Genomic DNA, 14,100 nt, shown 5'->3' with positions numbered 1-14,100 from the left:
AAGTTATTTCACAATTTTTTATTTGCTTCATAATTGCATATGTGTTCATTCACAGTTTTGATGCATTGAATGAGAAAGGCGTACAAAATGTGGAAAAGCTTAATGGGTGTGAATACCTTTTCAAGTCCCTGTTTTATCAATCCCATCATTTGGCCTCTGCTTATCCCAGATCTTGTTCTGAAGGTACTAGGTCCAGGAAGGAAAACCAGGCATTACCTCTCCCCTACTTTAAGGGATTCCCACTATAGAATGGGAATATAGTTCTTTCAGGGCGAGAGAGAGAGAGAGAGAGAAAACATTCAAATTAGATTTCCAAGGACAATCCCCTGAAGTCAACATTGTATATTGATGCAGAACAGAAACTTAATGCTCTTTAGCAACCTGAAATTCTGTTTGTCTCACACGTTCTTCATGGTGGAATAATAAGACACCATAAATTACCTCTTATTCAACACAATGCAGGAAAGCTAGCAAAATCCCAAACTTTTAAGAAGTATACGTGCCAATGGGTTTTAGTCATCGAGTTTCACAGGCAACATCCCAACATATCTAAAGCCAAGCTCCAAAGAAAAGACTTGGAGGCAAACAGAAGTCCCAGAATAGCAAGAAGATGAGACGTCTGGGTAAATATAAAAATGGGTTCATGTATAACATGCCAGCATCTTTGTCTAATACATTAAAAAAACTACCACTAATTTCTGCATATGAGACGTTTGGCAGGAAAAAAAGCTGATATGAAGTAAGGAAAAAAGATTTTAAAAAATGTAACAAAAGATTCTGTGTAAACCATTATTTTGACTTTGGCTACGAATGAGGCATTGGCCAAAGGAGACCACTTGAATCACCATGATGGAAGTTTCTCTGCTGAGGCCCTTTTCTAGCCTTTAATATTTAGTATTTTGCATTTTGTAGACCTATTCTCAACAGATATTGATCTTCATCTTTGACTCCGTGATGTGTCCACTTCATCATGGTTTTCTACAACAATGAAAAGAAAGAAAAGTTATTTTACAATTCCAAACCGTACAGTTGCAGACAACAGCTCATTTTGCAACCATGAGGGAGTGGTGAGTGTGAGGATCAATCTGTGGTGTTTCATCCATGAAACTTGAGTAAATTACTGACAAACACATTAGTGGCAGCAACATTAAGGTTCCATTCCAGTGGAGGCCTTCAAGCTGATCTAAAACCAGATGTATTTCACTTGAGAAGATGAAGTTAGAGATTCACACAGAAACTGGCTGATTACCAAATTTAAGGTCATGCTAACCACAGCACTCTTCAGTGTGGATGTTGTTAGGAAGAAGAGCCAAGGTTAGCTATTTTCACTGTCAGCGAAGTGTTTAAAAGTTAGGTCAGAGAACGGACAAAATCTGTAAGAAGATTTTTAAAAGGAAACTATTTTCTACAGAGGCATTTTGGCAGTTCTTTCAGGCTGCTACAACAGATAAGGATACTTTGTCAGGCTCTGGTCACTTTGCTCCTTTGCAGCTTTGGTCATTTCATATCTGAATCTGTCAAGTGCAAAAACCAGCAGTCTGGTGCCTTTGGGAAGCTTCACAAAATGATAAATGATTAGATTGAAGTGGAGCCAACAAATAGGAACTAGGAAGTCCAAGACAGCTGGTCAAAACTCTGAAACTGGCTACAAATCTCAGATTTTTGCATCTCTGGCAATGTTTCTGTTAATAATTTTAGACCATAAAAAAATACATCCTTGTTACACCCAGGCTAATAACGGAAGTCTTAATGACATCATTTTTGTGTCTATTTTATTGTTTTAAGTTCACAAATAATATGGTGCCTAAACGGACATTTAGCAAATGGCCTTATGACACCCACAACTTTAAAAATAGTCTTTTTTGTTCCCTGTTTCAGCTAAATGTTAATGTATTTTACAGCTTGAGGTGCAAGCTAAATTCAAGTGTTCAGCAGAGTGGAAGCTTGGTTTGTTTTTATTCCTTTTCCCATTCTACAATGCTAAGAAACAGAAAAAAATGTTGTGGAAATGTTTTTTGTAGCCGGATGTTCACATTGTGACAAGGCCAGGCAGATAAGCCCCAGCTGCGCAGTCGGCGCCATCACCCATGGAAAAGTCCAACACTGTCAGCTCTGTCACCTCCAAGAAGGCAGACATGTAGATTTAGAGCCAATGTTGGTTTTTGTGTCAAACTCAAATAATATAAGAACAAACAAACCAAAATATTGAAGGTAGAAATCATTTTTATTTTCGGCAGATTCTAACCTCAGTAAACATTTGTCAAAAATGAAGTGGCAAGTGTTTAGTAGGTCTTGCTATAAACTTAGAATAGCCTAAATGTCTTTAACCTTGCGGTGGAACGTAAATCCTCAGAATTTAATGTATTGATCCATTTACTGAGAATAACCAGGAACATCCAAAGTGTTCACTGCTGTTTGTTTTCAGGCCTGCTTACCATCTTTATCACTTAGGCTAAATTGGATGTTCCCAAGTTGTGAGGCTTGTCCCCCCAGCTTGGGCCTGGTAGCATGATCCATCCATGTCCATTCATCCAAGACATGTTTGTCTTTCCTTTGGCTGTAAAAAAAAACCAAAATGATTTCAAATATTGTGATCCAGACCTGTTTCTACATTACAAAATTCATATACTTGTACCATGTGTCATTCTTTGACAAACAGAGCAAAATATGGAGACAGTCTATTGGTTTCCATTTTTACTAGGGATTGGCACTGATTTTCAAATCCTTTGGTGTGGCAGTTTGACTAGTTTAAAGAAATTTGTTGGACCTTTGTCTGGCTTTTGACATCAATACCATGCATTGTGGGTACCACGAGGTGGTGAAAATGCACCAGCTGAAAGAGAGACCTAAAAGAAGACAACTGTGTTGTGTTTTACTTTTGATAGAAGTTGAAGCTAATATTTTTGATAATTCAAACAGCTGAACTGGGGCCGAACAGTCCAAACACAAATCAGGTTCTACAGTTACCTCCAATGTGTCACTTACTGAGGACAAAGTAATCATGTTGGGAGGATGCCAGTGATTTTATTTTTAAAAGAATCAATTTTATTTATAAAAAGTCATTGCTGCAAGCTAAGGGAATGGATGGCTCAACAGAGCAATGACTCTGTGTTAGTTTAGCAATTGTACTAAAAAGAAACCTAGGATTATTCTTGTTCTCTTCTATTAATAATGAGAAATAAGCTGTTCTAACTTGGTGAAGTGTCTTTTTTTGCAAAAGTAGACTATTTTTCCAGATGAAGTAGAAGTCCTCTAGGTGTGTATAGCTCCTTTTTGTCTCCCCTAGCGTTGTGTTTTAAAGTGTGCAGCTCTGATTTAAACCAGGGAGCAAGCCGCCTATGAATAACTACCATCTTGTTCTTAGTCAATAACACTATAAGCAAGAACATCGATTTAAAATTAAATTGCAACCCTCTGTTGTGTTACTCTGTGGTTATGAGGAAATTAAAAATGAAACATTCTTTAATAGTTGCTGCAGCATTGTGTGTTAAAGATCCACCATCATGAAATTTTCTCGTTTAGATTAAACTCAAAGGTTATTAAAATGGTTAGACAGTACAGGGTTATGATGAAATACTGTAATTTGCTCACACTCAACATCATATTACTGTTTTGGAGCACTAATAAATTTGTACAGAATCCAGATGCTCCTTCTAAAGTGGGATGGATGTTGTCTCCCTGGGTCAAATCAGGTTTTCCCCAAAATGTTCTCCAATTGTCAATGTAGCCCGAATTGTTTTCCAGACAGCTAGACAACCAGTGGCTGAATGACAACATGTCACCACTGATCAGATTGGGGCAGGGACCTGGGAAAATTAAGGAACCCAAAACAGACTGTAATGACACACAGAAAGCTTTTTTCTCCTAAGACAGAATATAAACATTTCACTTACAGTAGAACCCACAGCTTTGGCCATAAACCTGGCCAGATCTCCCTCCTTGAGTCAATCACTTTTTGTCTGCTAAAGAAAGGACACCTCTGACTGTATTTACTTTTCCTCTTGCCTTTCCCTTTTAATGGCTAGCCAGATTAGCTCATCGACTGCCTTTATGTGAGCCGTTCTGATGCTCCACATGTGCATGAACATTAAGTTTTTAAAGAGTAGCATATTGAAGTGATGATGTCAGATTTGCCTGGACTCTTTTCAGCCAGACCCTGGCAGGAGCCATGTGGACATGAAGTGTCTCAGAATGAAGCCGTGATTTCCCCACACACATTGCGTTAAAGAAGACCTGAATGGAAATAGAGGGTTTTTAGAGAATATGAAGTTACCCCATCTTCCTGCCCCTCCGTGTCAAATGAAAACAGCGAGCGCTCGCCCTGCGTCTCCACCTCTCATGGCTCTGCCAGCTGTGCAGACCAAGAAGGCTGCCAAAAGAAACACAAGCTTACGTCAACTTCCAAATAAGGAGCTGCTGCTTCACTTTGACCCCAACGAGAGAAGGACTGGGGTGTGTGTGGGGGTGGACAGAGTGAGTGTCCCCTCCTCCTCATTCATACGCGTAATATACTCAGCTACCTGTTTGTCAGTGCAGCGCACGTAGAGCAGAGACTCACTTACCTCCTGTCACCGTCACTCTCATTCATCCTTTTCCTGCCTCTCCCTCTTCTTCTCCTTCCTCCTTACCTTCTCTCTGCTTCCAGTCATTCACAAGTGGAGGACATCCCCACCTGCAGCCAGGTAAATGAGCGCACGCAGACATCCTTTTAGTTATCTGCATTCATTCTGACCGTCTTAAGTGTGTGACGTGACTGTGTAGATTTGCTCCATTCAAGTCTTTGTTACTGCAAACGGGCGCTGCCAGTGAGTGGCGAAAAAACACAAGGATCATCTGTGCCGTTGTGCTCTGAGAGACCTGGAAGAAGCAGAACATTTTGTGCCGATTTATAGGTGTGCAGACGGTGCATCTTCTGTAGCGATACTGTGTGTGTGTGAATGAAGCAGAGGATGATGCATGCAGCGAGCAGTCTGCGGACTGTGTGTGTGTGTGTTACAACTTGCAGCTCTCGCTGAGAGTGAATGAGCTGCCTGTGTTGTGCACCCAGTCTCCTCGCGTGGACCTGTGGGAGCACTCCTGAAGTGTGCGTACTCCAACACACACACAAAGGAAAGCTGGTTCACAATACAGCTGAGAGTGCTTTCTTAGTCCTGGAAATGTGCTGATGAACTCCTCAGCTCACATCACAGTATAACACAGATGAGGGTACTAAAAGGGGATTTTAAGATAAATTAAGTCCAGATTCAAATCCTAAAATGATCAACAAATGCATGTGCTAGACACATCTAATAGGAAAAATGTAGCAAATGGTGGGTTCTGGTTCTCTAGTTCAGTAGTAGCCATTACATTTAAGATCTATCTTTCTCCCTGAGAGCATCTAAGAGGATGCAGTATCATAGCTGTACAAATTCAAGGCTCCCAAACTATTGATTTTTAGCAATGTGCTCTCTCCCAAAAAGAAGCAGCTCCTGAGGGAGAGGCACCTTAGCCTGCCTTTCTCTCTCTCTTTTGTCCGTGAGGATGCTAGAAGATAAATTTAGCCCTCAGCTCTCCTTCCATCTGCTACCACATGGTTTAGGGCCGTTACTATAGGAACCACCGCTGGGTGCCTGTTAGAGTGAGAAGAGGAACTTGTCAAGATTTTCTAAAAAGCTTTTTATGCAGTTCTGCATGTGTGTTTCGTAATTTTTATTGGAAAATTTATTTGCAGTTTTGTTAAACATGTTACCTTTAGTACCTGTCTTTTTCCATGCAGCCTGGTAACCGTAGTGTTCTCCACTCAGCATTGAAGCCATTTGACAAAAACAAGAAAGGCATTTCTCAATCAAGATGTAACTATATAGACAGCTTACAAGATGAGACAATAAAGGGTTCCTGACAACGAGAGTATACAAGGTTTTAATTTTAATATAACAAAGTATCCGCAGTTTTTGTTTTTCAGTCTAGGTTCTATGTATTCATGTTTTATGTTTGCCTTTATCTCAGCTGGTGCTGAATGCCAAAAAGTATTATCTTCTTTCACAAATAGAATAAAAGTTAATTAGCTGCAACTGGATTAAAGATGCGCTACTCAGAATTTTGCATCTCATTCTAATTCCTGGTTTTTGCAAACCTTTGACCTACTGATACCAGTTTTAACCAGTTACAATTTTGTGTATAAGAGAGAGAGCAATCTTGAAGGAAGCAGGCATTACTTATTCTAAAACAAAAACAGAAATGATTATAGAGTTCCTGTTTGAAACAGTTTTAGCGTCATATTACCAATACCCAACACAGCTACCATTACAACAGTCTCCGTGTGTATTCCTTAGAGATGTGATTCATTAGCTTAACTCTGAGATTGCCAAATAGCTGCCAATATTTTCATATCCAGAATTTTCTATGGAAGATGGAGGTTGAAAGCTTAAGATGATAAAACAAAGCTGTCATTGCTTGTGGTGGTTTGGACCAAAACGCAGATAGACACTGGGCAGCAGCATGATTAGAGATAAGGTTCTTTTAATGAAAAAGGGTTTTCAAAAACGTACTCATGTTTCTAACAAGGTAGTGCTGAGAGTCGACAGAGAAACAGCAGGGTAGTTAACGGAGGAACCAGCAAATGACAATGAGAAACAGTGAACTTTTAAACTGGGGGAAATGCAATGTGACACCAATGAGGAAGGGAGGCAAGTAATTAGATAAATGCTGAACAGGTGTGAGGATAAGTTGCAGAGAACTGAGGGGGAATGAATCTGAGAGGACTAATTAACAGGGAAACAATGACTAAATAACAGAACTCAGGGAACTGATCTAGGGAAACTATAACCAACAAAAGGTTAGGAATCAGGAAGGTAAGAACTATCAAAGTAGTCTGAGGACATAAAGGAAAACAAACATGAGAGCCTAACAAAAGAGAACTCTACTAAAATAACAACCCTGGGGAAAAACTAAATCTAAAGTAGAAATAAACAGAAGGGAACAAAAGACCTGGATAAATGGAACTAACAAAGCTAAGTAGCACTGACCTGCTGGAAAATCAAATACAAGAATCTAGTCAGAGAGGAACTAACACAGAACTATACTAGAAATAAGGCTGGGGAAACAACTAATATTAAGGAAAACAAACCACTGAGTAAACAATAACTAAAGGGAATCTAAGGACAAGGGGAGGACACACTACTAGAACTAAGGGGTAGAAGTACAGACAGAACAGTCACAAAACTAAGAAGTACCAGGCGGGAATAAATAAACATAACTACTAAACCAAAAGGAACAGAAACACCAAACGGAAAAAGTCAACAAACACAAAGAATGAAATTGCAGATCCTGACAAAAGCCACTTTGCTGTTCTCCATTCAGGCTTTCTGTTATCTGCTTAAAGTCTTGTTCTCCATAACTCTGCCACAGCCAGAATGAACTGCATTTCTCAACGTGACATTCAAAACAAAGTTTCCTTTGAAATAACTCCCTACATTTCTGTGCTTCCACGACTTTTCAACATTATGCTGAAATACTAAAAACAGCTAACATCAAGTCTTCTTGATTCATTAATAGTTAACATAGAGCTTAGAGGTGCTGTGTTCACGATTTAAAAAAGATCCGATTTTTTCATTTCCAACTGACAGGTTACTGATCAGGGCCGCTCAAGATGAAAATATTCCAATTTTAGTTGCAACTCTAACTTTATTGCTTTAAACTACACAAGCCTGCCACATGATCATCATGAATAGATAAATCTTTTAGTGAGAATATTCAATACTGTATCTTCAGTTTGTACATAATGAATCATGTTGAATTAAAACAATTTAGAATTCAATCTATATTGACTTTGCAAGCACATACAGTATGTTTTGGTAATAGACACGTTTTTTTAAAGATATTTTGATGCACTGTTGATGAAGAGGGACAAAATTATTCAGCTCAAATTAAATATGTATTAATTTGTTTTGGCAACTCACTTTCTGATGTCACACCAATGACACAGGTGGATCAGCTGCTGGATTTACCTGCAGTTTACAAGGTGTAAATGAGCAAATGCATTGCATGATATTACATGAGGCATTATCTCATGGGCATACATCTATTTAAAATGTATTTTACTATGTTTTTTTCAGCATTTAGGTGCTATAACATGCACAAGACTGAACATAGTCTTAAGACCCTTTTTGTCCATATTTAACTACCTTCCTCTTGTAATTTTATTTTTTGTTCTATATTTTCAGTTAAAGAAAGCATGTTGTCTGGTATAAAATGTTTGATTACTCACACAAATTCTATACAAACAGCCTTTTATGGAATAAATGTCTTGCTGAGAAGGTTCATTTTTTCGCATGTATAGTTCTCCCACAAGTTAATTCGAAGATGGTTATCAACCTGTTATCAGTCATTTGGCTAATATCCAGCAGCTTTGCCGTCTTCCACCAGAATGTGGGTGTAGAAACCAGCTGGTCTGTGCGTGGGATGCCTTGTTTACTGTTTCAGTGTGTTGGCACAAAATAGCATTGGGAAATTTCTCCACTGAGGAACTGATCGCTAATGGCAATTCATTCACTGCATTTGGTGTGATCCTCTAAAATCATGGTTAATATGAGGAAATATAGATAAGCATATTTAACTTATATTTAGATCTCATGTGACTCTGCAAGGATCATACCACCATGGAAGAAAGAAACTCATGTTAGAAGGCAAAGCTTGATAATATGATAAGTAAATATAAAGCTAAAACAGAACGGCATTGTGTGAAACACTTGTGTGCACACCACCTATTGCTACCCTGAGCAGCAAAAACATTCATTGACTTAATTAGAGTCTCACAACGAGCCATTTTTTTTTCTTCATGCAACATTGCTTCGCTCATTTCTGACCTAGTTCCAGTTATCAGATAATGTACCTCATATACTTTGGTATAAACCCCGGTTTTGTGGAAGCAAAACAAGCCCAAATCATCACCACTCCACCACCATGCTTGACAGTTGGTGTGAGGATTTGTTTTATTATTATTGTTAAACAAATCTACCTATGCCTTGTCTGGTTAAATATTTTATTTCTTAAAGTCTTACCGAACATTCAGATGCAGCTTTGCAAACATATAACATATAAGTGTTGCCATATTTTTCTTTGTGAGATGGTTTTCAGCTAGCCCTTCAAAATCAGGATCAGAATCCTCTTTATTCTTATGTTTGACTTCAGTTTTTCTTAGCTCTTAATGAAGACATTTTAAATATAAATATATAAGAAAGGAAATAAAAATAAGTTTTTTTGGTAATTATGTATGTAAACACACAAGTGTTCAGTTTTTTTCCATATCTGCTTTGCTAACAGAGGCTCAGATGTGTTGTGATTATTAATCTGAGAATATTATTTAATATTTCATATTAATATTTTGATATTTTATCAAATCATATTTGGGTCTGTTAAGGGTTGTCCTGTGAATACCAGCCCAGTAAGGCGATGGTATTAGAACAAAATAGAAAGGTGTGAGACGAGCTCTGACATTATTGAACAGCATAAACTCTGCACATATATGGAATGAATTCACACAATTTATTAAAATACAAGAATTTATTAACAAAAATAAGTCAACTCAAAGTCAAACATATTTCAATCAACAAACTCTTTACTTTGCTAAAACAATCCAACTCAACTATCAAGCATAATTAAAGAATAACGAAGACTAATGGGCTATGTACAATATAAACAAGTTGATTAAAGATGATTGAAAATTATGACCAAAAAGAGTGATGCAACATTACCATGCAATGTTTATGTTTGAGAACCAAGGATTATCTTGAAGAATCTGGAAGTGAAGTTAAGTTAGTCTTGGAACTAATTTAGACAACCATTCACAATGCAAGATCAGATAAAATATTATTTTAATAAAATAATGTTTTAAATAATGATTTGCTGAATAAAACCAACCTTCTGGATGACTAATTATCAACGGTGTCTAATTAGCTGCCTTTATTTATTAAAATAATATTTGAAGAAATATTATTAAGGGAGTATTTTGGAAACAAGCCAAATCTTTCTGGAGAAATGGGGTTTAATGGTGTTTACTTAGTTATCAAATCTAGTAAATGATGTTCAGGGACTATTATTTACTGGATTGAAGACTAAACCTTTCTGGGTAAATATTATTTAGCACCAGAATCAAACACACACCTTTAAAAATACCGTTAATAAAAGGGTTAAAATGCATAAGCTAGACGGCACGTTATGAGCAATCTTCCGTGTTTAAAATCACCCTTCATGTAAAGTTTGACTTAACTTTAAAAACACAAACACAGAACACAAAACTGAGCATGTGTGCTGCAGATAGCCTGCTAGCACTAAGATAGCCGAGTTTCACACAAACAAAACTTCATAGAATGAAAACGTTCAGATCATTTCATCCTAACTGTTAATCTGCCCAAACCTAACCTCTGACCATGGTGAGGAAATGTTGCCCAAGGGGCGAAGCTTGAAGAAACATCCACAGTCAACAAGCGGTTAGCTCGGTAGCTTCGCGGGGGGTTGAAGGTGCGTTCGCTCTGTGAACAAAAGGGTTAGCTCTGGAGCTGTAGCTGGGCGGCCCGTCCTGTCCGCTGACCACAGGGTTAACACGATGAGGCGGTCTCTGCTGTCTTCCTTCCAGACTGGGAGACCGCATCTTTGCAGGGGTTTCTCTCGAACACCGTTTGCTTCTGCAGGGCTTGGAGAGAAAGTCAGCAATGCTCATACCTTAATTTCCCCTCTTTATGAAGGAAACCAGGTACACAAACAGTGCTTCACTCATACTTAACTTGTGCATATAATCACATGATCTTATGACACTCTTGGATCCAGTTTGAAGAGTTTATGTCTTTTTGCCAGCAAAGAGACATTAGCGCGCTGGGCCTCTCCTGACCGGTCTCACTAGAGGCCGTGTGGAAAGAGGGCAGATGTAGCAACAGCTGTGTTTTATTTGAGTAGTGGCGTCACAGGAAGTCCGCAGTTATCCCGTTTCCTGGCTGTGCCGGAAGAAGGTTTATTTTGAAAAGTTCCAGAAGAGTTTGTACCGGAGTTTAATGTTGAAATCCATGGCTGTGGGTCCCAAAAGATGCAGCTCTTGAGTTTTTCTCGCCTATAAATAATGGTTCAAACTCTACAAAAATGGACCTCAGATTTTTGTGAGATGCAGCAACAAGTAGTTCTATAACAATATGACTGATGTATTTCCTCACACGTGTAATCTAGACCAGCAAAATACCAAGACTCCTGCTTTTATTCTGGTAGTCACACATGCTGGGTCAATTATTTACTTTTGACAGTACTTAACAACTATTTTCCCTACATCCAGTGGAAGCAGCAACGGTGCATGTAATTGTCCCATACACTGCTTCTCCATTTTTGTTTTTGCTTTATTGACAGCTTGGTATCTGTTGTTTGTTTTTGCATACCTGAGGCTAAATCCTAATAAAGACCAGGGCCTGTATTCACAAAGAATCTTAAACTAAAAGTAGCTTCTAGTGACATCATTCTAAGAAAAATCTTAGAATTTCTTGAATTCTGAGATTATTCTTAGAATTTTCGCTCATTAAGATAAAAATTATTCACGAAGCATCTTAAGGGAGCCTTAAGAGAGCTCCTAATGTGAGGAAATGTTAGGAGTATTGAGGAAGACTTTTAGTGAGCCTAAGAGTGTCTTAAGCAGGGAAAATGACAGACATACAGAGAGAAAGGAGAGGTATTCTCCATACAATGAACAACAGTGAATTAACAAAATGATCCCATCGTGATCCCAGGATCAAATCTTCCTTTCAACACTTTTATTCTCTTCCACCAGCAGGCTCTGCTCCTCTGTTCAGTTCAGTTTTCTCCACCTTTTTTCTCCGATTTGTTATGGTCATTTTACCAAACTAAACCTCATTATTGAAGAAGGAGGTCACAGTAAAATTCTGAATTTTAATATTAATATTAAATTAATTAATATGAAATAGATGCAGTATAAAAAAGATCAGCATGGCAGTTAAACATAATAATAAGCAAATCAAAATAATGATGACCATTTAAATAAGCTACATTCAAACATGTTGATGCTGTTAGAAAATTAATTTACACGTTTCTGAATCCAATCTAAATTCTATCATCGGTTCATTTCTCTCTATTGATTGGAGCACATATGTTTATGTGCTTTTTTTTGGGTTTTTTTTTTGTCTTTTTGCAACAACCAATCACATTTCTTAGAAGACAGTGTCACGCCTAGTAACGGGGTAAACCACACCTCCTCACTAAGATAGGAATCTCTGTTGTCTCCTCGCAAAGTTGATTTCAGCAGAGAACTTGATCGCTCTTATATATATATATATTATATATATATATATATATATATATATATATATATATATATATATATATATATATATATATATATATATATATATATATTTATGCATATATCTATATGTCCTTAAATATACATATATACAAAGGTGCATTTGCAACTTCAAGTATACATATATACAATATAGAAATACACACATATATAAATAAAAAGGTGCATTTGCAACATCTGTATGCTGTTGTTTTGTACTCTATTAAATGTTCATCAGAGAAACAGCCTGGAGGAAGAAACTGTCTCTGTGGCGGCTGGTTTTAGTGAACAGTGCTCTGTAGAGGCGGCCTGAAGGTAAAACTCTTAACAGTTTATGTGCAGGGTGTGTGGGGTCTGCAGAGATTTTAGCAGCTCTTTTCTTGACCCTAGACCTGTATAGGTCCTGCATGGAGGGAAGGTCAGCCCTGATTATTCTCTCTGGAGCCCTGATTATTTGTTGCAGTCTGGACCTGTCCTGTTTTGTGGATGATCCAAACCACACTGAGATGGATGAAGACAGGACAGACTGAATGATGGCAGTGTAGAAGATCACCAGCAGCTCCTGTGGAAGGTTGAACTTCTTGAGTTGCCTCAGGAAGTACAGTCTCTGCTGGACCTTCTTTCGAACAGTGTCTATGTGCGAAGACCATCTCAGGTCCTCAGAGATGGTGGTTCCTAAGAACCTGAAGTGGTCCACAGCCGACACGGTGTTGTTGAGGATGGTGATGGGGGTGTATGGGGGTGGTGTTCTCCGAAGGTCCACCACCATTTCCACAGTCTTGAGTGGGTTGAGTTCAAGGTAGTTCTGACAACACCATTGTACCAGCCGATCCATCTCTTGTCTGTATGCAGACTCATCAATGTCTTGGATCAGTCCCATGACAGTGGTGTCATCAGCAAACTTCAGGAGTTTCACGAACGAGTCCGCTGAGGTGCAGTCATTTGTGTACAGGGAGAAGAGGAGTGGGGATAGAACACACCCCTGGGGGGCACCAGTGCTTATTGATCTGGTTCGGGAGAAGATGCTCCCCAGTCTCACATGCTGCTGTCGGTCCGTCAGGAAGCTGTTTATCCACTGAAAGGTGGAGGCTGGGACGTTGAGCTGGGTGAGCTTCTGGTGGAGGATGTCTGGTATGATGGTGTTGAAGGCCGAGCTGAAGTCTACAAAGCTTCTCACTGTAGCTTCTCTCGGCTGCTTCGATCTCCTTTGTTAGTTTGTTCCTGACCTGCCTGTACCGCGCCCAATCTTCACTGCTGTGAGCTTCTTCCTTTTCCCTGCGCAGGTTCCTGAGATGTGGAGTAAACCATGGCTTGTTATTCCCAAAGGTGCATGTCTTGGTCTGCACACACATGTCCTCACAGAAACTGATGTATGATGTCACCACATCAGTTAGTTGGTTTAAGTCAGTGGCTGAAGTTTCAAAAACAGTCCAGTCTGTGCATTCAAAGCAGGCCTGTAGCGTCTGCTTTGATTCCTCAGTCCAATTCTCAGCAGTGTGAACCGTGGGTTTGGAAGCTCTTAATTTCTGCCTGTAGGTTGGGATGAGGTGGGTAAGAGAATGATCCGAAAATTCCAGAGCAGCCCTGGTAACAGCATGATATGAGTCCTTTGAAGTTGTGTAACAATGGTCCAGTGTGTTTTTGTCTCTGGTGGGACAGAGAGGCCAAGAGCTGGATATACTATCTCAAATGCATTATGACACAATGTTTTCTAAAAAGTAATTTATGGCTAGCAAGACATACCTTAAATCCCTGACAATTTCAGTTTATGCTGTTGTTACTTATACATA

General features: G+C 38.8%; 1 protein-coding gene across 3 annotated transcripts in view; it reads left to right on the top strand.

Moving 5' to 3' along the window:
* Nucleotides 1-14,100, top strand: part of LOC124879240 (transcription factor HIVEP3-like) — a 69,956-nt gene that overhangs the window by 34,279 nt on the left and 21,577 nt on the right. The window contains exons 1-2 of one of the 3 annotated variants that reach the window (XM_047383668.1): nucleotides 3,191-4,473; nucleotides 4,646-4,682. The exons of 1 other annotated variant lie outside the window; for it this stretch is intronic. The gene's annotated coding sequence lies outside the window, so the exon portion shown is untranslated. Of the gene's footprint in view, nucleotides 1-3,190; nucleotides 4,474-4,512; nucleotides 4,683-14,100 lie in introns of those variants that run through there. One more of the 3 variants, XM_047383667.1, reaches the window with a different exon arrangement.

This window comes from Girardinichthys multiradiatus, chromosome 13 (genome assembly GCF_021462225.1).
Source record: "Girardinichthys multiradiatus isolate DD_20200921_A chromosome 13, DD_fGirMul_XY1, whole genome shotgun sequence".
NCBI classification, from domain to species: domain Eukaryota; kingdom Metazoa; phylum Chordata; class Actinopteri; order Cyprinodontiformes; family Goodeidae; genus Girardinichthys; species Girardinichthys multiradiatus.
The sequence above is the reverse complement of the archived record's forward strand: the minus strand, read 5'-3'. Positions and strand labels throughout refer to the sequence as shown.